At 35.3% G+C, this 27249-nt stretch overlaps 1 pseudogene; it reads left to right on the forward strand.

Moving 5' to 3' along the window:
* Positions 1–8463: 8463 nt before the first annotated feature.
* LOC121365212 overlaps positions 8464–27249 on the forward strand; it is a 55356-nt pseudogene continuing 36570 nt past the window's right edge.

Consider the following 27249-nt stretch of genomic DNA (forward strand, 5'->3'; position numbering starts at 1 on the left):
CTTCATTCTAAAAATAAGATATGGGAATACACCACCAAAAGAATTATATAAGAAATTGTTTTCTGGAAATTCAGGAAAAGCTTCTTATTTTATTTTATTTTATTTTCATATTCTACATTGCTTTTGGTTTTTTGTTTTTTTTTCATTTAAATAAGTAAAATTTTTTATAAATTGAAAATGTTACAAAATAAAATTCTGCATTAGTGTTTTTTTGAAAAAGGGGATGAAATATTTTTTAGTCTTTTATTTCTTAACTCTGCCATTAGTAGTCTGAGCAAACCATAATTCCCTTGCAGTGAGAAGGAGTAAAAGTCTGAAATAGATAAAATGGTACTTAGATATGTTACATAATTTGTCACAATTTTTTGATGATTTGACTGTTTCAGTTATAAAGTATGTCCAATATAAGGTAAAAAATGAAGTATTAAAAGTCACTGAAAGATATGTTAAAATATACCAAAAAAAACAAAGCATGAAAGAATTCTCAAAGTCTAGTTACAATTAAAATCACATGACAAAATGATGGCAAATTATTTTCTCAGCAAGAAATATTCATCTTGAGCTAGTACCCATCTAAAAATAAAATCATATTCACAGGATGTTGAGGAATATAGTTTTGTCAGGATCTTTTGGTTTTTGATTTTCTTAAACAAACAAGGCCTCCAAAAATGCACGCTAACATTATTTCAGCTGTTTTTCTTTATTAAAAGATTGCTTGTAGGAATAGAACTGATAATCACAGTTCAGTGGGGTTTTTGTCCAAAATCCTAACAAGTGGTGAGTTTCTGTTTTTGGTTTGGTTTTTTTGTTTGTTTGTTTTGTTTTTTCTTTCAGAAGCTGTTTTAACAGTTCTAATACTTAGCAAGAGATTAGAACATTAGATTTTGTAAACTAACCAATAATGTGCAATAAAATTAAGACAGCTTCTGACCTTGCAGGTGGAGATTTAACTACTTGAGAAGTTCATAAGCTTGATAAGCTTGAGGGCTGATCATAAAGATTTGGTTTTTTTATCTTTGTGAAGCCACCAAGTAAGAACTGATAATAACCTTGTTATTTGTAGATGAGTTGCCTGCTATGTACTTTTAATATGTAGACCATGAAAGTACTATGAATTTACAGTTATCAAAAATTTTCTAAAGAAATCTCCATATAGTTTAATTTGCAGTCTTTCTCTTATACACAAATATTTATTTTACTTTTTGCAGTCCCATGTCATTATTTCTCCACTTACTTTCATGTCCATTACAGTATAATCATGTATGTTTATATTACTAGTTTGTTTTCCCATGAGTACTTACCCCGAAAATCAAATTGGTTAGTAAACCATTCTAACTACTGGGTTCTACTGGTGTCTTCTGTTATTTTTCTTACCATTTACTGTATATTATGTTTTCCAGATATATTTCCAGCCATAAAATTTTAAGTTGGTTCATGTATCTTTTGACGTCACATTTATTTTTTGACATCATACTGAAATCTGATCAATTTTCCTGTATTTAAAATACAACAGTAATGCTGATCTTAACTTTGACAGTTAAAACAAAGTGTCTTTTTATTTCTCAGATCAGCACTGTGCCCAACAATCTGTTCCCTTTGGCATTTTCAATCCTTATGTCAAAGACTGTTTCAGAGTAATTAATGTGAAGTTTAACAGAGAACAGATTCATGTACCAATATATCCCAAACTTCTGAATATTACAGACTATAGGTTTTGAATATCAATCTGTACAAGGATTGTAAATGACTATTTATGATTTAGCCAATTAAAATATTTTATCTATGCACTAATGCAAGTCAAATAACTGATCTGCAAATGTCAATAGTTATAATAATGTAGAACAGCTACCATGTACTTCTGGAATAGAGATACCATGGTTCTGACATTTTGTACCATGTGATCCAAGTTCATGTAGTTATTGCAGAAAAGGTTTTAAACAATTGGTCTGTTAGGAGGATATGGGCAAAAAATGTCCCAGATTTTTATAGCTTAGATATAAATCACAGAAATAAAAATTAATATTAATAAGGACCAGATTAATGCATTTGCTGCTGGTAATGATTGTGTGTATTTGTGCAGAATATTGTTCATTTATCTTATATGGGCATGACTGCTACAAAAACCAAATGTTAATGTATTTTAAGCACTTGCTTTGAATAATTATTACTCATCAATAAAAGAAAGATACATATTTATTTAGCCCTTTTTTCTCACATTCTTTGGAATGTGCTATAATCACATTAATTTTTTCTAAATATGCTATTAAGAATTAAAATGTTGCATTTCCTTGATTTAGAAACACTACTGCAGTCACATGTTTGTTTAAGCTGAAAACCAGTGCACAAATGCAGTGATATGCTAGACTTTCATATTCTGTGGAATCCCAGGGCACAGGGAATATTTCTCTCTCTGCTCTGGGGTGCCCTGTCCCCCAGGGCAGCACTGACTTTGACCCTCATTCATGGAGAAAGTTTCCTGGACTTCAAGATAGACTAGATTCCACAAGTTTGAAACAGATTATAGAGAGTAGTGTAGGTGTATCACTTGGTGAGAAATTTAGGTTTTGGGATTTTTAGTATGTTGTGGAAGGAAGCAAGGTGGAGGGCACAGGGTGTTGTCCTGGGTTTCTTCTTCATGCTTCTTCTTCCTTCTTCTTCATGAGTTTGGGTGGCATTTTGTACCTGGGCGGAAAAGTCCACATTGTGTCCACATCCCATCTTTGGGATCAGTTATTGGGTTAAAAGGGAAAATAATCCAGGTGTCAGTTCTTAATTGGATAGTTTAGTCTTAAAAGACCTCGTAACAAGAGATTGTTAGCCATTTTGTGCCTTCTAATGAAAAGCAGCTGAACTCGTGGTTCTGAGAGTGTTTTACTGATAAGAAATAATAAACACCTGAGTCTGAACATGAAACTACTGTCTTAAGTACCTTCAATCCAGACCCAGAGAAACTGATAATATTCTGCTCTCTAGAGTTCTTGGCTTCACCTTGAAAGAGTTATGAAAGCATTTCTTTACGAGCTGGTACCAAAGATCAAGAAGAAACCCTTGTGTTGCCTAATGCAGACACTGTTTTGAGGAAGTAAGAGAGTGCCATCCAGAGCAATACCAAGAGAGTTAGGAAATAAATACGCTCAAGTGAACAAGGAAGATAATAGGGTCTGTGTTTGATGATCATCTGTACATTTTGAAGAAGAGCCTACATATTATGAGAGAATGTGTGCTTTTTCTGATGAATAAGAAACACAAATGGAAGCAAAGTTCTCTTTTCTAAGTTTGAAAACGAAGGGAACTTCAACTGCCACCTGGTGCAGACAAGAAAGTCATCTGTTCCTTAGGCAGTATTTCATAACAAAAAGCTCTTGGTGCCCTAGTTAGAGGCTATTCTTGATCTGAATTTCCAGTCATGTACCTGTGCCCTTTGCTGGATTAGACACATTCCTGGATAAACAGTCTCTGGGATCAATTGATTCAAAATATGGGATGTCTTAGAAATAAAAATGTGGAAAACACACTTTATTCTCCATAGCAGCTAAGAATAGTAAACACTCATTTCACCTCAACCACTTCACAGATTTTTTTTTACCATGTGTTTGTTTACTGATAGCATTAAAAAGAAAAATAAATACTTCAGAAAACATACAATTTGCAAGGATTTTCCACACAAAAATTATGTCATGAAATTTGAAAGGAATTTGTACAAAAGAGTACATTTCCACATTCAGATGTTGAATGCTGGTCTTTAAAGATGTATCTTTACAATTTATATTATTGAAGGACACCTCCTACTAAAGTTTCTATATACCCCAAATTTGGATTTAGTTTCGGACACACTTTGTGTTTGACTCTTAACCCTTTACAGGAACCGCAGTTTAAGCGGTTAACCATATTTAGACCTTTCATTGTAGCATGAAAATTTTCTCTCTAGTTACTGAGCTACAGCCCAGTGCTTTCATTTGAAGAGCCCTGAGAGAAAGCATAGACTGTGAGTTGTCCAGACTGGCTCTTCCTTTGCACAGATGTGGAACCATGCAAGACAGAAACCAAATGAATAAAAAAGCTAAAACAACAGAAACAAACTAACAACCCCCCAAAAAACCCCAAACTCAACAATGTCTAACTACAGTGATTTTTTTGCAAAACTATGGAATTGCATTACATTTTTATGCAAGCATACTCTATGGAAAACTAACCATAATTGTTAGCAATTACAAGATTTTGTGGTTTGTTTTGGGGTTTTTTTTGGTTTTTTGTGTTTTGTTTGTTTGTTTGTTTTTGTTTGTTTGTTTGTTTGTTTTTGTTTTTTTGGTTTTTTGTTTGTTTGTTTGGTTGGTTTTTTTTCCCACAGGGGAAAAAGTACTCTTTGATTGTAAATCTCCTTTCCAAGGATGACGAGACCTCATTTTCACTCTCCAGAATTTCTGTTGCTAAAGGAATTTATTTACTTTTCATTAAGGTTTAAAGGGTACTATTTCTTAAGAAAATTAGAACAAAATTCTAATTATGTAAGTTACTATGTTCCAGTTTATCTTGCATGGAATGGAAACAGGCTTTCTTTTCAAATATCATATTTATAGCAAAGTTTAATGTGGAAAAAAAAGGGGATGCATTGCAATTATTTTTTTTAAGAACTGCGTTCCTTATTTCTCAGTCATAATCCTTTCTGAAATAAAGTGATATTTCTTAAAGCAGTGTCAAGTATGTTTTTAAATGAAATTCCTTTACCCCACATTATACAGGAAATCAGACCAAATACTTTTTATGTTATAGAATCCATAAACTTGGAGGGGGAAAAAAATACCCACTAAAAGAAAGAGAATAAAAAGACATAAAATTTTGTAACAATATTGCAATCTTAATTTAAACATGCAAGTATAAAGACAATGTCCAGAAGCTACAGAGAACTGCAAGTGTGCCTAGACTTGAATAAGGTAGATTACATCAGATTTCTCTGTCCTTGCCTCAATTTTTCTGTTATGAACATTTTTTTTGTCCCAGTCCATTTAATACTTTTTTTCCTAGAAATTCTTCTAAAAGAACATATATATTTACATTCTTCTAAAAGAAATGTGAACTATGTACTAATAGAAGTCCAATGCGATTTCAGCAGATGCATACACAAAACTGGATGTCATAACAGTTTCTTCTCCTATCTCAAATCTTCTCTCCAGACATAAAATCTTGGCATAGCCATAATACACACTGGTAATTTTTATTATCAGTTTATTTGGTTTGTACTTGTCTGTTGTGATAAAATGTGGGAAAATAAAGTGTTCCAGATACTCTTCTGGCTTAAGCTAAATTCTTGCTTTATCAGACTGGGTACAAAGCACTCACTTTGAGAGCTGGGGATGGTTTTATTCACAGTGGTGCCTTGTCTCATAAAATTAATTGCTCAGACATGTTCTGCAGTACACTAAGCAAATCCTTGATGGCTTCTAGAGGCTTTACAATAGCCTAGGAAATGTCACACTCTGCTGTGGTATATTACACTTGTAATAGTAGCGTCAGTAGTAATAGAACTATAGCTGTAGTCATTATAATCAAACTGTAAAGGTAACGACAGTGTGGAAATATATTTTCTTTCTCCCCAAGGACAGTTTCAGAGGACTGTTCTACAAAGGTCTCTATGGATGTATCTGAAATGACTGGTGAGCTTCCTCCTATAAAATGTTGTGACTATCACAGCAGAGAGCTGAATAAGCTATACACAGTGTATGCTTACCAAGGACTTCTGGAATCCGTTTCCTTACGATGTCTGTAGTCTCTACAAGAAGACAGAAGTTCAAGCACAACATTATTTAAGGGAGGAGTCAACAAGGCTGAAATACAAAGCCCAACAAAACATGATTTTAAACAATGCTCACACAGACTGTAAATTAGAACTTTAAAAAATCAGTCTTCCCAAAACAAAGAATATACCATTCTAGCACGGGTTGGATCAGGTCATTGTCTGATGTTTTAGCTAGAGTATTTGGAGCTGACTCGGTATAGAACACTCCCCTAAGTAGTTTTGCGATTTTTCTTCCAAACTTACATTTATACAGTGCACAATCTTTTTATTTTTTTTTTTTTCTTCTTCAAAAGACAAGCTTGAATACATAAAGATGGGTAAGTGATTTTGTGAAAGCCTATGAGGTGAGGTTCAAAAAGACTCTCAGGCATGAAGATGAGCAGTCTCATAATGATTAATTCTCTGCCTGGCTCAGCAAATTCTCAAAGCTGTTTATGGACACTTAAGTTTCCAGCTGTCACAGAAATCTTACCATTTTTTACATGCACAGTGAAACAACGTCAACAAGAATGACAAAGAATGCTTTTTTCTTCAGCCTTGCCTATTTGTGATTAACTGCTTTTTTAGGAGATGTGCACTGATATAATTTCAGACCAAAAAGAATCCCAAAGTTCAAGATGTTGAGTAAATAGTTATTGATTTAGCACAGTCAGATAGCTCCTATCCTTTCTACTCATGTCTTGGAAGCAGAGGTATGTATTTTGCAGCAAGCATTTGGCATGACACGACCTCATTTTTATTTAAACCAATGAATCTTAGTTGGCTTTAGATGAAATATAGATCTAAAGGTGCCTTACTCTGACAAAATGACTTCAAAAAAAGACAGCACTTCCAATGCTGAAGTGACTTTACAGTCAAAACCTCTTATGCTTATAGACTCTCAGGTACGCAGGCAGCTCAGCAGCATTGTTGCCAATTTTTAAATGTGACTTAAATTCCAAACACAATGAAAACTCTGAAGGGTCCTTTTTTTATCTAGCCTTACAGACTTGGCTAAGGAATGAATGAAGAGAAGAAATTAAACCCATAAAATAAGGTCCTTTACTTGTGAAGATGAAAACCAAGTAACAATGCCTTTGACTTAATGTCCTGAAGTCCAAAAAGGAAAATATCAAAACATAGAATAAAAGAATAAAAGAAAAGTAATTAACAAAAAGGGACATTATTAATGAATTTAAAACAATCAATCTACGTGCCTAATTTTAAAGTGGACTATTTTTCCCCTTATTGTAATACAGTTGTTTTTTTGGGTTTTTTTTCTCCTGGGGACTGAAATAATAATAATGCATTATGTACCAAGCACTAAAAAGATCTTATTGTTAAATATATAAAGCTAGCATATTTGGGCATCTTTAAGAATTCATGCTCTAGAAATACAGTGATAACTAGAATCTCCCCTGCTATTTTTGAGATTTTATCTGATACAGAACACAGAGTAAAAATTAATGAAAAAAATTATTTCCAAATTTGCAAAAAATGGCTCAAACCAAAGTCCTCTTCCTACTCTTTCACAAGTAATATTGGACATATTCATTATAAATCTAGGTTTCCATTTTCAAAATACACCTAATATAGTAATAAAAAATTTATCTATTATGAATTATTATCGTAGTATGTATTTTCCCTCAGCATTTTCAAGAACACTAAAAAAATTGCAGAGATGCCAATGCTTTTCTCTGTATTAACTTATGATACCAATTACGTGTTAAAGAAGTCAAATCTTTATCTGCTATGGCAGCTGTGCTGTTTTTGTAGCTGGGAGTGCTTACCAGTGCACCTCTGTCATCACTCTCAACATGTCATCCAAACTAATGGTGCATCAAAATACTTTTGATGATGCTGTATGAAATTGCTGTTTAAAGGAAAAAACCACTGATCTTTTTAAGGGACAGAACCTATGAACACTTGAAAACATGCAGGTTATCTCAAAATGGATTCACAAAATATTTCTTGTAATTAATAATGTGAATTAAAATCTTCCTTTCATATATTTATTTGGCAGAATAATGAGGTTTTAAATGGATCTATATTCAGTATTTCCATGAAACACGGCTGTAAAAGGGGAGGCTTGATATAGGCTTGCACATGAAGGACAAGTTGCTATAGCTGTAATCATCAGTATTAATATTTTCCTTTGGGACACAAATTAGTAGGAAGGATATGGCAAAATATCCAGTCACTCACCCACTTAGAAGTGAAAGGAAATGGAACTGATAGTATAGGGGTATATGTAATTGATTTTCTACTGCAGTGAAGAATAAAAGCAAAGAACTGATAGAGCCTGTTCATGTTTCTTGGTACTCTCATTTATTTTCAGCAGAACCAAATTTCACAGCGGAAACTGGATGAGAGGGACCAATCTGATTTTTCCTGATGCCTCTCCATGTGTGACACACGCGGTGACAAGTGGCCGCAGGGCTGTGCCCGCGCTGGGAGCGCTGTCCCCGGGGAGGCTCCGCCTGGCAGCCGAGCGGGGCACACAAAGCTGCCGCGGCCGGGCTGCCAGCGACCCCCCTTGCCGGCGGGGCAGAGCCCCTGTGCCCGGGGAAATGCCCGGGAAATCGGGCTGTGGGAGGAGCTTTAGCACATAAAACCAGCGAAGGCACCGCCATAGGCCGGGGTGGTTTTGTGGGCCTGTAGGAGGGACACGCAGCCGCCGCTGCTCGGCCATGGCGCCCGGCCCGGCCCGGCAGCGCCCGGCCCGGCCCGGGAGCCGCGCAGGCTCCGCGCAGCTCGCGGCGCGCACGCTCCGCCTGCCGAGCTGCCGCCCTCAGCGCCCGGGACAGCGGGGTCCTGACACCCTGCTGCGCTCTCTGTCTCTCTTTTCTCCTCTTTGCTCCCTTCTCTATCCGCCCTTGGTAGGAGCACTTACTTCCTTTTCAATAAACAGTTCTCAGATATAATATTGCCGCGTTTGCACTTTATTTTTGTCCGAGAAATCTATCGAGAAAAATCCTCCCTAGCTCCCCTTTCACAGCAGGGCAGGACACTGAAAAGAAGTTAAGATCAAAAGTCTTAAAAAGTACTGAGGTTCCCAGGCTATTAAACATTATCGAGGTCTAACAAGGTGCTAGTAGAAAAATGTACTTTGTCGTTTTACTTTTGCTGCCGTGTACTTTTTTTTTTTTTTTTTTTTTTTTTTTTTTTTTTCTGTAAAAAGTCTAGCCCAGCAACACGTCTTAAAATACATGCATTCTCCAGATTTCGCTTTTGGGTGTGTTAACACTGCTCTCAAGTTTTAAGACTACTGTCAAACTTCATGAATTTCCACAATTGTTTTCTGCAAGTTTCCAGATAATTGCAAGTATTTTGTGAAATGTTTGCCAGATAACTGAGACCTGATGACACAAAGACTGTATAAAGGTTTTCTGTAAATCTTTAAATAGGAGGTTTTAAATACTCACTGCCCAAGTTCATAAGGAATTTTTCTGCATGTTTGACCATTCACTTAAATACCTACATAACTTTTTTTTTTTTTTTTTTTGACACGTTCTTGACAGGAAACTTCCAGTGATGATAGAATAATAGCAACATTTATCTAAAGGGATGTTGCATGTACTACAATAGTGCCAGAATAATGATTACAGGTGTATCTTTTACTTTTGCCAGAGATCTCTGGTTTTGATGTTTTTGTACTTCTGATATGCAGGGTGTTGTTTTGTGAAAGATCCACAAACATCCATGAAACTGTAGAGAGGACTGTCGTAAGCTCTTTTTTACCCTCTGTGACAAATTTTCCTATGTGTGATCTGTGATGTAGGATGAGGCAGTTTGTGCAAAAAATTTATTATTGTGAGGGTCTTGAGAGCTCTTCTTCTGGAGCCAGCTCAGTACCAGCATGGCCATGGAGAGTCTGGTTCTGCTGATTGCTGAGGGGAGAGGCTCAGTGTTAGGCTGTGGTCAGAACTAAACCCCTGCCAAAGGAAGCCAGACCTGCTCCTGGCTGAGGCTGTGGGACAGCCCTGGCTGGTGAGGCACAGCCCTGCCATCCTCACGAGCATCCCCCACGGCTCCCAGGGAGCCTGCAGCTCCTGCTGTGTGCTGACAGCTGTTTGCCGTCTTTTCCCATAAGTCCTCCTTTAAATGGTGCTCTCAAGAAATCGATGTGCAGCAATGTTTCATTCCACAGCCTCTGCTGACATTAATATTCATTTTGTGACAGAGCTCTGACCTTGTGAAATGCCCTTCAGAAGGTTAATAGGAATCTCCAAAGCCTCTTTGGGTTTAAGTACAAAACCTGGGATTATCCCAGTCTAAATCAAGGCTGTGGATTAATGAACATAATTTGAAGTTATTAATTGTAACATTCTGGCATCTGTTCTCTTTTAATTTAACTTTGCTATTTTTTTAAAAAAAATGTTTCCAGAAAGTATATTTAAACTAAAAATAATTATCCTCTTTGCATTATGACTTCACCTTTGTAAACTGCCCATGTAAAATGAGAATAAGGAAATAATCATGATACATTTAGCTCTTTTTTCTTTTGTTTTTTGTTTGTGTTTGAACATCTTGCATCATCTTTCCAGCATTATTTTCATTCATTTAATGCACTGATATTTTTAATACAACAAAATTACTGTTTTTGTATTTTTGATCATCTCAGGAAGAATTTCATTGTAAATAAAATTTCAGTTCAAATTTAGTGTACTCAGTGAATTACATACTTTCTTTGCCTTTTCAGTTACAATTCCAATGTGTTAGGGAACGGGGTGTGAAAGTGGAACCAGTTGTATCCTCACCGATGCTGCAAGAGATATGCAAAAAATGAACGAAAAACCAAAGAGGAAACAGTGGATAAAAAAATGGACTCTTTAAAATAATTATCTGGAAAACAACATTATTAAAAAAAAGTGGGAGGGAAAATGCATATATCCATAATAGTTTTTACTTTATGAGTGATTTTGTTAGCAAACTCTGAAATAATAGTAACAAATAATGCAACTAAGAACACATGTTTCTATATAGTATTCCCACAGGAATGGCTTCCAGATTAAGAGAAACTAAGTAAATTTGAACTCTTCACATTGTGAAAAGGATAAATAAAACCAGATATACCAGGAGAGCATAAAATTATGCAAAGGAAGTGAATAAAAAAATCCTGTCCAGAACTAGCTAAAAAACTTTTCAGTTCAGTGGAGTTATCAGAAATTTGTTTAGAAATAAATTTTAAAATAAGGAAATATTCTGAACTGTGAACTGCTTGTCATAGTTAATTATGAATTCATCAATGACTATATCTCATTTAGCAGCTGTGAAACCTTAAGCTTAGAAAATCCCTAGGTCATTGGCTACAGTACTCTCAGATGTTATCTCTGAAAAAGTATATGTCATATATTTAATGTGCTTAGTTCTGTGGTTGGTTGCTAAGATTTTTTTGTGAACTCCACTCCATTTTTCTCATGTGGGAACTAAAGTATCTGGACAAGCTGTATTATCACAAAGCCTACCATACAGACACTGTATTTCTGAATAAAATTTCTTAGATTATGTGAGATGTCAGGCCAGATATATTATTTTGAATGTTCTCCCAGTTTAACACAGGTTCATGAAAAATCCATTCCGTTTTATGCATCTGCTCCTCTTATCCTTCTTTAAAGAAATTTAGGATAAAGTTGATGGTAAGCAAGTACTAACATACTTTCCTTAATAAAATAAATGAATAAATAAATGATAATGAAAGGTTATGATTGAGTTTCAGGAATACGTCAGTCTGGTGTAAAGAACTTCATGCTTGCTATTAACTAACTGGATGCATGGAGAAAAACAGTTTTCAGCTCATTACCTTACAGGTGTCTTCAATTTTAAACCCCTGTGAGTAAAAAAAGTTAAGACCGAGTCAGAGACTTTTCAAGCATTCACTCCTGAGCTCATTGAAGCACATCTGACCTAATCTGTCACCACTCTTTAGGCACAATAGAAAGATAAGAGAATTACCTCGCTTTAAGTGTTTTAAACTTTTACTGTATTTGTGGTCAACTTCTGTGGTCTGTGGTCCTTATGATAAACTTCTCTATATCCTTCTTTATATAGTTGAACAGCCTCAGAGATATGAAAAAACCCAACATTTTTTTTATTCCTTGCACCTCCCTCCCTGCCAGAAACTAGAAGCACTGAAACTGGGTTACAGGATACCATTAAATTAATGGTTAATAGTATGGAAAAATCCAAAAACTGCATTAGTTCCATATGTAGTTGGGATATGTATATTTTTTATTATAGATTTGTTATTAGCATTGTTTTAGGAGGTCACAGGTCAATGAGATGTCAATGTAAGAAAGGATGACTAAGTACATTTTGTAATCCAAGTTTCATTGTACTGACAGCTATTCATTCCACATTATATGGATACCATAGTATCCATAGAGACTTCCATTACCTAGTGTACCTGTTGTTACTCAGTTTCCAGAATACATAAATTATGAAGCAAAGAGTACTATAATAATTCAGGGTCTGACAGTACTCACATTATGAAACTCTGTCATGAGAGGACTATTAATACTTCCATCAAGTTTTAATCTTGTTGAAATTTACCACAGTGTTTCAGCCTGTGTATGAGTATGTATTCACTGAATTTGTTAAAAATTCAATCATTAGAAAGAAATAATTCTGAAATTAACAAAAACTTCTACCCAGTTTTCTAAGGATCAGTAATGAAATATTTCATTTAGAAAACACTGATTTTGTGAGAAATTATGAAGGTTGGAAAAGAGCAGTTTATATCAACCGTATGTTTAATGAGTGGTAGTTTATCTAGGTTTGATACAGAATCTGACTCTGCTTTTCTGTTATTTCCAGTGGGGAAATACTTTTCTTTACACAAATAATTTTTCTTTCACCAAGGAATTGGTGTAACTTCAAGATCTCCTAATTGTTATTAATTCTTATTTTGCAGTGAAAATGTTTTATGTATTTAGTTTTTACTTCTTATTGGCTGAATAGTCAACAATGCTTTTTTGAGAATTTATTATTTTTAATTGAAAAAAATAAAGGAGATCCACAACTTTGCCAGTATGACAATTTAAGTAAAAAATATAGCCGACCAATTATCAACAACAGCAGCAACCAAAACAAAACAAAACCTCCCCCACACACACAAAAAAAACCCAAACAAACCACCCAGCATTTAAAATGGCAAATCATCCTGGTTCCCTTTTAAATTTTTAGGAAAGAGTTTAAGGACACTAAGAATCGGCAATTTTAGGTTTTATATAGGGCAGCAAGAATTAATGGAATAGTTTAAGTGTTCAGAATGATTTGGGATTATGAGACCAAAAGGTGATAAAAGGACCTTTCTATTGCAAAAGGACAAAGCTGAACCAGGAAGATGGTACATTTATATCAGCATTAAGAATGCATCCCATTAGTTCTAAAGTTTGTGAAATCACTTTCCTTTGAATCTCTCAGGGATAATTCACCTAAATTAGCATTAGCTTTAGGAGAGAGCTGTGATCTGAATGCTCCTCTCTTAGTTTACTCAAAGAGGAAAAACCTAGGTTTAATTTATTTAGTGACCTTTGTAGATTTCAAACTTGAATGATTTTCTTTCTTTACAGTCCTTGGTAGACTCAAGGCAGGAACCACTACTTTTAAATGGTGATTGCCTTATTCACAGAAATAGACATAGAGCCTAGGGGCTCTTTTATGCTTTTCTGACAGACACTTCAGCAAACATAGTGCTTTATTAATGTAAAATATTCCTTGAATTCTTGAAACAAGTAGTTCTCTATTTTCTAAATCATTTGATGTGATGAGAGCTCAGGGTAGCCTAATGAGGTAGACCTATTAAAAATGCAATGATAGCTGTCAAATTCTTTTAAAATTACTCTGAAAGAGAAGATAATGATGACAATTCCACTTCTGAATACCTGTATTCGATTAATTTAATGCTGTTTTAAAGTAAAATGCAGGGTAGTCTATGGATTACTGTACTGTTGTCCTCATGCTGCTGACCAAAAATCCAGTTACTAAGCCTGAAGATGATCTTAGTTCTCAAGCTTATGTATCTCAACAAATTGGCCTAGAATTCTTTTTAAGTCAACAATTTTCAGATGATAAGTGGTGGATATAATCCTTTCAGAAATAAAGCAACACATGTCTAGTCTTCCTGAGAGACTCACTCTTTCTCTTTAACTTCTGATGATAACGAGTAAATGCAACTTTCCCATAACAGACAGGTTAAAACAAGGGTAAAAGAAAGATCTAAACCACAGTTTCACATTGCCTTCCTAGTGCAGACTTAGACAACTAAATTTACAGGATTTACAGGATTACTTTTTACATGAAGAGAGCTTCTATGGCTTGTCTTACCATGTGTTGGGTTTTATTTTGTTTGTTTCTGAAGTCCAGACTTTGGCACTAGTCTTTGATCAGGCCTTCTTAAAGGCTGTACTCAAATCTGTGTACTGTTCTAAAAGATAAACATTTCAGGGCTCAGGATTATGACACATAAATCCACCTTTTGATTGGATACAAACAATTGGAAAAAAATATCCAACTAATTGATCTTTAATAAGAAGTCTGAGTCCCATAGAGATGTATTCTAAACTTGCAGACCCTTGCCAAGAGCATATTGTGAGCTTACTTGGTTCCGGCATGTAATATTAAGAAAATATTTATATAGATGTATGTATATACATGCATATATATATGTATGTATGTAATAAGCTGCTAAAACAGGAGAAAGAACAAAATAGGCTGTTACAAATATTTATTTTAAATGTCCGCAACAAGGTGCGACACCTGTGGTGAGACTCATCACATTCTTGTCATGTATGAAGTACAGTAACATGGAAACAATTAAAGCTTCATTTTTTACTTATTTATAATTTCAAAGCGGATCTATGTTCTGCTACTTTGATAAATAAATTGAAACAATATAATGACAAAGAAAATGCATCGATTATAGTATTACTAAGGAAACAATCTCAATTTTCTGCTAAAGAGGAAACTTTATGCTTTATTCACTTACAAAATACAGAATGATTCTCAACTCAAGAATCTTTCAATTTTTTTAATCACAAATCCTCTAAACAAAATTTTATTGAAGAGATCAAATCAAACAGCAAGTGACAAAAAGTAAGAGACTACTCACTGGAGTTTTTGTTCAGCAGTGAATTAAAGCTCGTAATTATCAAACAGTAGGCAATTGACTTATCTTTCTATTAACTCATTTTGTCAAACAATAAATGAGATATCTCTGATTTTTCTTCATTTATTTTTGAAATCAAATTTTTTTAAGATGATGAAACTTTTTGCAGGTAAGATTCCTGTAGCTCCTTGATTACCAAAGCGCTGTCATTTCTAGTTCACAGCCTTTCTTTCTTACATCTGAACTCAATCTGTGAAAGGAGTTTTTTGCCTTTCCCTACACCCCACCACTATTATTGGCTTTATCTGCAGTATCTGTAAATACACTTACTTGCTTGGGTAAGAGAATGTCCTTGTTTAAGCAATATATGATACACGAAATTGCAACCTTCCAACAGTCTTCAGAAAAATATGCCTTTTTGAAAATATCATAATGCTATATATTAATTACTTAATATTAATCAATATTTCTGTATTGGAGAAAGGATTTAGTGAACAAGAAACACAGTTATGTCATGTGGGTTTCAAAAATATATTGCAATTGTTGGGTTTTACCCAAGTTTTCATTAAAAGATGTAGAGTGGTCATCAGATGTAATTATTTTCCTTTTCATAAAGGAGTGTTCTCCAAACTACATCAGGAATCCTCTGTGTCTGCCTAGCTTTCTGCAGCAGATAACAGGAAATGTAAAAAGATGACACAGAGATGGTAATTGATACTTCAGTGTCCTGACAAAATGCATTCTGCAGACTGCTGTAAGTGAAACTTCACAGTTTTCTTTCACTGATGTTGGTGTGAATATTTTCTTCAGGTCTGCTCCATGTCAGTTGGCACCTCCTGTCCCACTATTTCTTCAAGGATCACTTTGAGTTTCTGGTTCAAAGAAAAAGTAAAAAATGGAAAATGAAAATCAATCAAAACCATTGAGTTTCTTTTGGTTGCATGGCAAAACTGTGAAGCTGGCCTGATGTTTTTCTGTAACCACAGATCATCTCACTTTATTTCAGAGCTGGAAGTAACTGCATGCTAAGTAACAATGAGATTCAGTAAATCCCTAAGTATATAAACCCAAATTGCATATCATACTGCAAACTGATCTAAGACTATGTTTCCAAAAGTTTGCATTTCTCTATGTTTGCGGTGGCACTTTAAAGGCCACGTCCTTCAAAAAATAACCCTGTAAGAATAACACATGTTCAGAAAATATGTAATAAACATTCAGCAAAGAGATTTTTGTAATGAAATGTCTGCAAAGAAAAAGTTAACATCTAATGAATATGGTGTCACTTGTATACACAATACCAGAAGAAAGAGGAGATGCTAGAATATCACTGATGTTAGAGCAGTAACAGTTATATTCTGTTCTTTCCAATAACATGGAAAAAACTGTTTCAGGTTCCTAAGTAATCTTCTGCAGACTTCTAAAGCCCAGTATGGTTTAGATAGACACTGGGATACAGGAAACACCAGAAATTACCCATCTTGCTCTATACCTCATTAATGAATACTTTTCTTGGTCTGATAAATGTTAAGTTTTAATATATATATTACAAAACATGTTTTAATAATATAATAAAATGCATATCCATAACTAATAATACAGTATATATGATTGTACTAATAACATGAAACACTTTGTAGCCATTAGGTCTGATTTTAAGTAGTTGTTATGATAATTTAATTTGAGATTTTCAGATAGGAAATTAACTTTTTTTCCTAGCATTCCATCCCTGTCATGATTATGTTGTACTAATCTTTTCTGCAGTTTTAGCTAGCCTCAGCTGATAAGTATTTAGCTTAAAGAAGTTATTATTCTTATATGATGGATAATTTTGTATCCAAGTTAGAAAGTTATGGTCTGGATGAGCAGACAGCTGAACAGATAAAACATAGCTTGGAGGACCTGTCTTGGAGGATAATAGTTAATAAGTCATTTTCTATCTAGTGGTCACCAAAAACTGAAGGGGTTTGTCTTTATCAAAGACGTGAAAAAGGTAACAATGTGTACTCATCATTTCTAGATGACACCAAATTGGCAGGCAAGGGGTAAAGAGAAGAGGGGAACCAGTTGATACTCTCTATGGTAAGACTGCTGTGTAGGGGAACCTAGAGACGCTGAAAGAATGGGCTGCCAGTGAGTAAGCTCATGAAACTCACACAAACTGATACTAAATCCTGCTGCTGGGTAAGCACAATTCCCCCTGCCATGTCACACGCTGGGGCCTGACTGACTGGGCAGCAGCTCTGTTGCCCAGGAAGAACCTGGTGTGCCCTGGCATCAAAGCTGGAAGGGTCCTGGGCTGTCTCTAGGAACCCAGCCAGGAGGTTAAGAGGAGTGATTACCCACTTTCCTCATAGAACTTAGCCTGCATCTAAAGTCCTGTGCCCAATTTTTGGGCACCCCAGCTGTAATGAAATTGATAGACTGCATGAATGCAGTAGAGGGTTTTCAGGAGCTGCTGAGAAAGATGGGATTGTTTAGCTGAAAAAGACAAAGCTTTGAGGGGTCCCTACAGAAACCTGACTGTTGCCATCTTATTGCAAAGGTTTTGTACAAAACAATCTGTTCTGCACTCAATATGTTATTTCTCATTGTGTCCCCCGCGGCTCACCTGTACCTCAGGTGTCAAAATCCGTCAGGTCCAGACGAGGCAGCTTCTCCTGCTGCTCTCAATGCTACGCTGGGCTCCATCTCCGGCTGCACCTTGCCCTGCAGCCCACTCCCAATCACATCGGGTAACTGTGGAGATGGCCACTATACAATTTTAGAGGGCTTCTTTTACATGTTGTCGGTGCAGCTCTGACTCTGCCTCTCAGAGCTCCATGTTGCTTTTGTTCCAGTGCTCATGTAGCAGTGACTTAGCAAACCTCCCCTCGTACTCCTCAGGAGCCATGCTATTGCTGAGGCACCGGCTGCTGCTGTGGCCATGCCATGTGCCACTTCTGTCACGCAGCTTGTGTCCTGCTGCACACACTGCCATTCAGGAGGAAGCCAGCACCATCCTGGGTCCTTGATCGCATCAGGATCACCAATTGTTGCCATCTTATTGCAAAGGTTTTGTACCTTCTTGGCGATTTCTCATAGGCAGCGCCTCACAGCACTGACTCCTTCTTCTTTTCAGCACAGCCAACAAAGCCCATTTAACTTCTCAACCAGCCAACCTACTCTTTTACAATACCCATTCTAATTAGATCTAGCTGTGGCCTATTAAAGGCAGGCCTGTTCTTAATTCTTGATAATTAGCGCAGCTGTAACTCCTTAGGGGTGAGATTACCTTCATCACTATTTTTATTCTCCTACATTCCATCCACCTGCACCTGTGGAAGGGCTATCCAAAAGAGAACCAGGCTCCTTCACAGTGGTGGCAAGAGGATATGAGAAATTTGCAGAAATTGAAACAAGGAAATGGTCCAGCTGGACATAAGGAAAAACATTGTCCTTAAAAGAACGAGCAAGCAGATAACCATACCCCTCAAAGAGGTTCTTCAGTCCCCATCCTTGGGGGATGTTTGAGAGACAGCTGGATCAAGTACTGAGCAATCTTGTGTTATCTCAGACTTGGTCCTACTTTATGGTAGAGGTTAGAAAAAAAAGTTGTCCTGAATTCTCTTTCAGACTCAGCTCCCTTTCAACTGAATTATTCTATAATTCCATTATTGCTAAAGTTTTTCTAGTGAAATATTATTCATGCTGAACTTAACTGGATGTCTTAGTTTGATTTCACTGGGGCTAAATGCTGGAATGGTTTTATTTTATTCTAATATGAAGCATTTGTGTGAAACCAAAACACAACTCTCCTCCCTCTCCTTCCCATTCATTTCTATAGAAATACTTGATCCAACAAAAGTAGACCCTGTGGAACAATGTAACAAAAATGAAAAAAATTGCACATAGAAAAGGCAAATTTTATTAGAATTAGTCCCATAACTCAACAAGAGTTGCAGAGGTGTCTACAATATCTTGCTTTTTTGTAATAGTAAAGTGTCTTCGCTGTATGACAACACACAAAGCATACTTTCATGGTTATGAAGTAGAATTACTTCTGTGGGGTTAGGAACAAACTGATAATAAATGTTATGTGCCTACAGATTATAGTCAGTTCTTTTCTTGACTTTATTTTTTATTTGATTTTTTCCTCAGTGAAAATAGATTCCTCACAATGGTGTGTGTAAATATATGTGTTTTATAGCTTATTTGATAAAACCTGAAGATTTGTTATGATTTAGTAATCTGACCTCCTGCAAACCATAGGCATGTTTACAGTAATAGATGATAATATGTAATACAAAATTGAACTAGAAAATGGATGCTTTTTTTTTTAATACAGATTTGCCGGATGTACTCCCATTTCTTCACATCCTTAGTACCTGACATTTCTGTGATGGTAAATTTTATGTAGTTAGCAGCCTCCTTTTCAAAGTCTTGCTGTAATGGGCAACATCTTCAAAATACTTTGCTCAGCAAGCAGGTAATCTAAGATTTAAGGTTCCTAGCATAGGCAGGGCTAAAGTATCAACTTTATAGGCTTCTTCTGCAAGTGACCACAAGACATTAAATAGCCCATAATCAACTGGTGAAGAACACATTAAGTTTGAATATCAATCAAAGTACTACATATAGGGTGACAAGAATTAATTTTATTCCTATCACACAAAAGTTTATGACAGATGCTGTATATAACAGACTCAAAGCCATCTATGTGTAAATAGCATTAAAAAAAAAAAAAAGGGGAAAAGAACTTCCTCATCAAGCAGGATGAACTTGTCACAGCAGCTGTCACCAGATTCCTGAGTTTTGTGATTTTCCTGAGGTCAAGTTTTCATAGTCATGGCTTCTGGCATTCTGTGATTTTTGCTTTGGTTGGTGGAATGAGCTGGTGTACAGTTGCACACTGCAGGCTTTACAAGGAGCTTTCAGATAACAACCTTTAGGACTGAAATGAAGGTGAGCAGAGAGCAGCTTCAGTGACAAGGCGGTAGAGACTCAATGGCTCAGGTCAGTGGATTCTATATAGTAGGCTATTGTGGATAACAGGGAAGACTGAAATATAAAGAATGTAGGCACATATCACATTTTAAATTCCAAATATGTTTGCTATTAGAAGATTTTTTATAAAAAAAACCATCCTGACATCATGATGTGGTTATATAAATATGGGAAGGAAATACAAAACTTGTAGAGTTGATAGATTAAAGAAATATTTGCAAAGCTGGGACTGAAATTGAAATATGTATTGGAATATTTCTAATGTTTCAGTCATGTTTGTTTTCACATTGTTACTTTTGGTCTAATTTTCAGATACAGACATTCACTTCAGCATACAATTTATTTTCAGTTTTGCATCTCTGTATTCATGAATACTCTAGATGTGTGCATTTCTTTAAAATCAATAGGTTTGAACATACGTGATCATCTTGGAGGTTTTAAAAAAATGAACATATTTTCTTTTAGAATAAAATGTATTCAAGATGGTGTTTTAAGAAGCTTCTGAAGTTCACATTTCAGAATATAAAAAGATCTATATAACTGCATTTAGTAAAACAGTAATGTTTCAGTACTTCTGGTCACTTATGGAATTTGATTTCCTTGAAGTTGTATTCACTCAACTATTCATAAATAAAATCAGTGGTTATGCTTTCAAAATTTTGTTTCACTCTGACAAATAGACTACATCATGAGTTTCAAACATTAGTATATGTTGGCATAAAAAGTTGTCCTATATTAAACAGATTAAATTATTTGAAAAGCAGCTATCTCTAATAATTCTTAAAACTAGAATGCTGGGCCTGTCACAGGATGCCAAATACTTCACAGTATACCAATATATTGGGGTACCTCAAGTATCTGAAATTCAGGAGCTGCATGTGATTTTATTATGCCATTATGTTTAATAACAAATATTTACCAGGAAAATAAATTCCACATAGCAAGGTAGTACATTTGAGTCCAATAGCTAACTAAAAGAAATCTCAAGACTAGCTGCAGCTTTGTTCTGAGCACTAACTTGTGAAAGAAATCCTTTTTATCACCAAAAATTTTAAGTATATCAGATACAAAGGATCAGCTTTATTTATTCCTTGTTTGTGGCCTGATATACTAAACCTTTATTTTACAAAATTGAGCCAATTACAGAGAATATATTATTATATTCTTAGAAATCTTTGGGGGTTTTTATTAAAAGTACAGTTGGTCAATGAGTTAAAATCATATTATTGTGTGTCATAATATATAATATTTTTTCTTGAATTTTTTTTAACTCAGGTTCAGTTAACCTTTGTAACTTGTTCAATGAGAAAAACTAGTGATCTGTATCACCATACACAATTAATGGTTGAGCAGCCTATAATAAATGAAAATGCCATCATAGCCTAGCAATTAGTGCATGGATCATCTTCAAAAGCTTACACACTTTTCTGTCTGCAGCATTTAACTTTGCTCTGTGACTAAAATTGTATTCAAAGTGAATGGCAATATTCAATTACCATGGTAGCACATTATGGGAAATTGTCACAATTGTGAGTAATAGCTCTTATGGAAAACAATTAATTTGGTGTCCTGTTGCTAGGTCAAGTATAAAAGCTAATTTCCTGGAGGAAAGAAAGATGTTTATCACCATATCTTCTTTGATGTTTTAATCTGAAACACGAAGTGCTTCTTTTATTGTAAAAAGTTTTCTTGCATATATTAAAAAAGAATTATGAGATAAGAAAGAGGTAGTAGCAAAAGTTTCACTGAAAATATGTGTGAGGAGTACAGGAGAGACAAGTGCAAGAAAAGGTATATTTCTTTCCAGTTTTATCACAGGAAAATTTTCCTACATGCATAGAAATTGACACTAGGCAAAACTGGTTGAACTATACAATTTTATTGAAATAGAGCAGTTGAACACACAAAGAGTGACATTTCCCTTTCCTCTAAAATACAAGCCAAAGTAGAGCTCTTTCCTGTGCCAGGAAGCACTAAAAGGAACAGCATTTTTTTTTCTATTTGAGTCCAAGAAAAAGGAAGAAAGAAGAGCATTTATTCTCTACCACCATTCTACACTTTAGTATATTTCTTGATATATATTTAGTATTTAGTATGTTTCTTTCGTGTATTTCTTTACTCTGATTTCCATTCCTTCTTGAAGAGACAGTTGAGGGCTTTTTGCTGTATTTTTACCTCTTGATCGAGCCACTGATCTGTTACCATTTTCATGAATGGGCATATAGTATCTCTAAGTTACAAAACTCAGGGTGTTTTTTGAGACTTCTATTAGTGTAATACATTACCCATTTTGTTTTCTTTAATGTTTATAAATAATTTATTCCAAAAATACAAATATGCAGGATGACATATTTACATGATTAATATATTCATGAATATTTATACCACATAATTCCAGATGCCTAAGTTATATGCCTGAATTAGGATAAAAGTTTCCAAACAAGCCCATTTTTATCATTTGAGCAAAGCAGGAACTTTAGACAAGCATTCTTAATAATATCTCTCTCCCTCTCCCTCCTTCTCCCTCACTGTTTTACACCTAAGTACTCCTCAATACATTAGCTTACTACACAAATTATATCAAGCTAGTGGAAGGAAAAAAAAAGAGAAAATAATTACCACATGGTTAAAGGTTAAAAAAGTATTACCCCTACTTCAAATTATAAGAAACTGAATGTTAGGGAAAATGAGTCTAAATACCTGGATGACATCCCCCACAGCTATGATATAACAATTGTGTTAAGATCTGAGTTTTTTGTTTGGGATCTTAAGGCTTAAAGGTCTTCTTTCTCCTTAGAATTTTTGAAACGACAGAATCTACATTTAGATTATTTTCTCATATCCACATGCTGTAATAACTTACCTTTGCATTCCTTAATTTATTGTGACATCTCTTGTTTTAAACTTGTGACACCAAACTAGGCCTGACTGTACATTTGTGAATTTCAGAGACATGGAGTTCAGACAAGAAGTAATCAAAACGGAACTGGAAAAACAAAGTGATTTTTTTTCCCATGGCATTTGGCATAACTAAAATAAAAATTTAAATGGCCCATATTTATTAGTGTCTAGAAATTATATCTCTAAGTGAAGACATGCAGCACTTTGACAATCACATTTTCATGATTAAATTTGACATGTTCAAGTTTAGCAAGTGCAATAAAGCAGTCATTCTTCTAATATTACCTGATTTTATTTTCACAAACACTTACATACTGGGAAATTTTTACTTATTCTTACAAAGCATATAGAACCCAACTGTGCAGGGTCTGGATGTCTGCGGTGTCAGAATGTTGCGCTGGAATGAAGTTTAAAATAATTTTCATATTTAAATAGATTTTTCTGTCACTATTTTACCATTTAGAATGGTCATATTATTACATTACCAAGGGATACAATGGAAAATGTTACTTTGCAAATTTGCCTGCCCATCTTGAAGTTCATTTAGTGCCTTTACATATCCCCTATTTAATATCATAAATATTTAAAATAAAAATCAATAAACTAGTAATGATTAATATCTATTCAAAACTATAAAATGCAATTTTATTTTATTAGTTAAGTATAATAAAAGTTAACTTTTCGCACTAAATAAAAATAACTCTTGTTGATTCATAGAGTATAGAAAAAAAACACCTCATTTCAAAAGTGGCCAGCTATGATTCAAGCACAGATTTCATGTGGCTTCTGCTTTGCTCTTTGTAAATTTAGTTAAATCAACTTTCTGTTTTCTGTATAACATCATTGCTTCTTGTAAGTTTTGCAGAAAGTGGACAATTTCCTTAGCAGAATTTTCTCTTGACTCCAGAAATTACATCTTTCAGTCTTTTAGGAAAAAAAACTTGATACCAGAAAGGTTTTACTTCATGTTTTGGATTTTTTTTTTAACTATAAGTGCTATAACAAAATGTATTGCTGTGAATCTGCATTTCTCTCAAAACCAAGCAATTTAAAAAGAAAAGTATTTAAAATTTGAATATAATGGTCATATAATCTTCTTTCTGCTAATATATATTTATTCCAAAAGGAATAAAAAAATCTCAAAATTTTCCATGTGCATTGTAGAAGAATTCTAAACAATACATGTTATTCCTTTAAAATATACATACTGCAGTGAAACTTTTTATCCTAAATTTCCCTGTGTTTTCAGAAGAGAAGTGATGAATAATGCATTATTCTTCATGTGGCAATGTTAGTAGGCCTCAGAAAATATGTAACCATTTTATTACTATTCATTTATGCATACAGTTAATCATAAACTACAAAGGATTGTTGGTTTCAAACCCTTAAGAAAAATTTATGAGGTCAGTTTTTAAAGAATTATTCCTCTGGGCTGTAATTAGTATTTCGTAGCATGTGCAATGTGATGTTATCGTAGGAGGCAATTTGAACATCTGTATGTATTATTTGAAAGGTTCAATCCCAAAGAACCTTCTTGCTTAGTGACGTTAGGATGCACATTAGACAAAAAGTGGATAAAGCAGAAGGAGTCATTTCTATTGCATTGGAATACTGAGAAATATACAACAGCTTTGTTTTTCACTTTGCTTCTTAACATACTAGAGCATATAGGACCATAGGAAAAGGCTTTACAGTGAAGCCTCATTTACTCCAGAAGACAATTTATGTCTTTAATGAGTTTTTCACAGCTATGGAAGGTTACAATACAGATTTTTTTAAATAGCTAAATATACCTGTGCAAAAATACTTATCCACACCTAACATTCAGGATTAAATATATTGTACATTGACGTTGTAGACCACTGCAAACAGATCTATTTTCATCTAAGTAAATTCTTAGGAATTGAAGATTAAAAATAGGGCTGGTGCATTTCAGAAATTATTTCTTCGAATAGACTATGGAAAAATGTTAATAATTTTATTTACTGAAAAATATTAATTTTAAGAATACAAAAAACCCATAACCTGTAATGACAAAGTTGTTAAGAAAGTCCAGCAGTATGAAAATTGTACAGAACTAGAGTCAATCTTTGATAATACTTCACTTGTTTAAGTACAGATCCTCACAATACATAGTGTTGGTAGAAAATGAGTCAAGTCATCTCTTCTGTCACTCCACAGCAGGAAATTTTATACAGCAAAACAGGACTCAAATATTTGATCCTTGGAGATAATATTCTGGGGTTCAATAATTATGTCCTGTAGAAAAGCATTGTAATCACAGTTCCTAGTCCTGCAATATCCTGGGTTCTCCCACTTTTCACAAGCTTAAATGCTCACCTTATTTTAGTTTAAATTACTACTTCAAGTTATATAATTAATTATATTAAGTAATCAGTTATTGGATTTGTTTAATTTGTATCACTACAGTTGTTGGGTTTTCCCCCCACGGAAAGAGTTGTAGGATGCCTTCTTTCAGTATACAAATGGCAAAATACTAACCAGATTTCATTTATAGGTATTCAAATTCATCTCCAAAAGTCCTGGAACCCTTTTACTTCTATAGTGCATTGACCCTGGCTGGATACCTGACATCTACCACAGCACCTCTACCACTATGAGAGGGGAGAAAATATAACAAAGGGTTCACAAGTTGAGAAAAGGACCAGGAGACATCTCTCACCAAATACCATCATAGGCAAAACAGGCTTGAATTTGGGCTATTAACTGAATTTATAACTAGCAAAATCAGAGCAGGATAATGAGAAGTAAAATAAGACCTTAAAAACACCTTCCCCTCACCTCTTCTTTTTTCACAGTTCTATCCCCTCCCCAGCAGCACAGGGAGAGAGGGAATGAAGGCTGTGGTCTGCTCAACACAAGTCATTTCTGCTGCTGCTCAGGGACAGGGTCCTTCCCCTGCTCCAACATGGGGTCCCTCCCATGCGAGAGAGTTCTGCATTAACTTCTCCAATGTGAGTCCATCCCATGGGCAACGGTTCTCCACAAACGGCTGAAAGGTGGGACAGTTTTTAGAAGTTGGAGTCCTTCAAGGACAAGCTGTTCCAGTGTGGGTGCCCCATGGAGTCACAAGTCCTGCCAGGAATTCTGCTCCAGCATGGGCTCCTTTCTCCATGGGTCTGCAGGTCCCTGCCAGGACCCTGCTCCAGACAGGCGTCCCACAGGGTCACAGCTTCCTCTCAGGTATCCAGCTCCAGCCCAGGGCTTCTCCATGGGCTGCAGGTGGATCTCTGCATCCCCGTGTTCCCCCATGGGCTGCAGGGGCACAGCTGCCTCACCATGGGCTGCACCAGGGGTTGCAGGGGAATCATAGCTCCGGTGCCTCTTTCTGCACTGACCTGGGTGTCTGCAGACTTGTTCCTCTTACATATTCTCACTCTGCTGTTCCCTGGCAGCAATTACAGATGCACAGTAATTTCTTTCCTCCTTTTTAAATATGCTATCACATAGTCATTACCACCATTTCTGATTGGCCCAGCCTTAGCCAGCAGCATGTCCATGCTGGAGCCAGCTGGCATTGGCTCTGCTGGACATGGGGAAGCTTCTATTAGCTTCTACTCCACCCTTTTTTCCCCCACTACCAAAACCAGGCCATGAAAATCCAATACAATATTAATAAAGATGGTAGATAGTAAAGAAAGAAAAGAGACTGTCAGGTGTTTCATAAACTTGATAAAACAAAAAGCTGTTACTGTTTTCAAAAAATGTACTTATGGTATTTACCTAAAATCTGGGTTCAATTTGAAAATGGGTTCAGTATAAAATCACAGAAAATCAAAAATCATTTTCTCATAGTGATGTGAGAAAAACTCTGAATTTTTCTTTTCTGGGAACAGAAAATTCTTTCTGTCGAATAAAAATAAGTTGTGTTTATGGGCACCACTGAAAAGAGTCTGGATCCATGAAACAGCAAAAAGCTTTGGGAAAATTATAGAATTCAAAACTCTTCTTTTTCTAGAAGCAATCCTTCGTATCCTCACTCTTCACATATGCTTACAAATACTGTCAGTAGGGATAAAATTATTGGTTGCTGATGGGAGCTTTTAAAATCAACTATTTAATGTGACTAACATGTGTTGAAAAACTGTTTATTCAAGCACCTCTTTTCCTTTCCTCCTCAGCCTCTTTTACTCCTTCCTGCCACAAATTAGAAAACACATTACTTCCAAAATTCCTACATATCTGAGACAAGCATTATTGTCTGTGTTGTGATGAATGTGTGTATATAAACACAAGCCTCTGCATACATGTGTAGAAGGAGACATTTTTGTGTGTGTCAAATATCAATGTCTTAAAAGATTGATCAAGTATTTAACACTTCAAAGACCAGCTGCATGTGTGAGCACTTTGTTGGAATGTACTGATTATGAAGTGGCGTGTGACGAAAGCAAGCAGCAAGGTGCTACTTACACACTTACTCATATTTCCTAGGCTAGGTTGCAGAAAACAGTTTTATGGT

Source organism: Pyrgilauda ruficollis, unplaced genomic scaffold, assembly GCF_017590135.1.
Source record: "Pyrgilauda ruficollis isolate IOZ18807 unplaced genomic scaffold, ASM1759013v1 scaffold1, whole genome shotgun sequence".
NCBI classification, from domain to species: domain Eukaryota; kingdom Metazoa; phylum Chordata; class Aves; order Passeriformes; family Passeridae; genus Pyrgilauda; species Pyrgilauda ruficollis.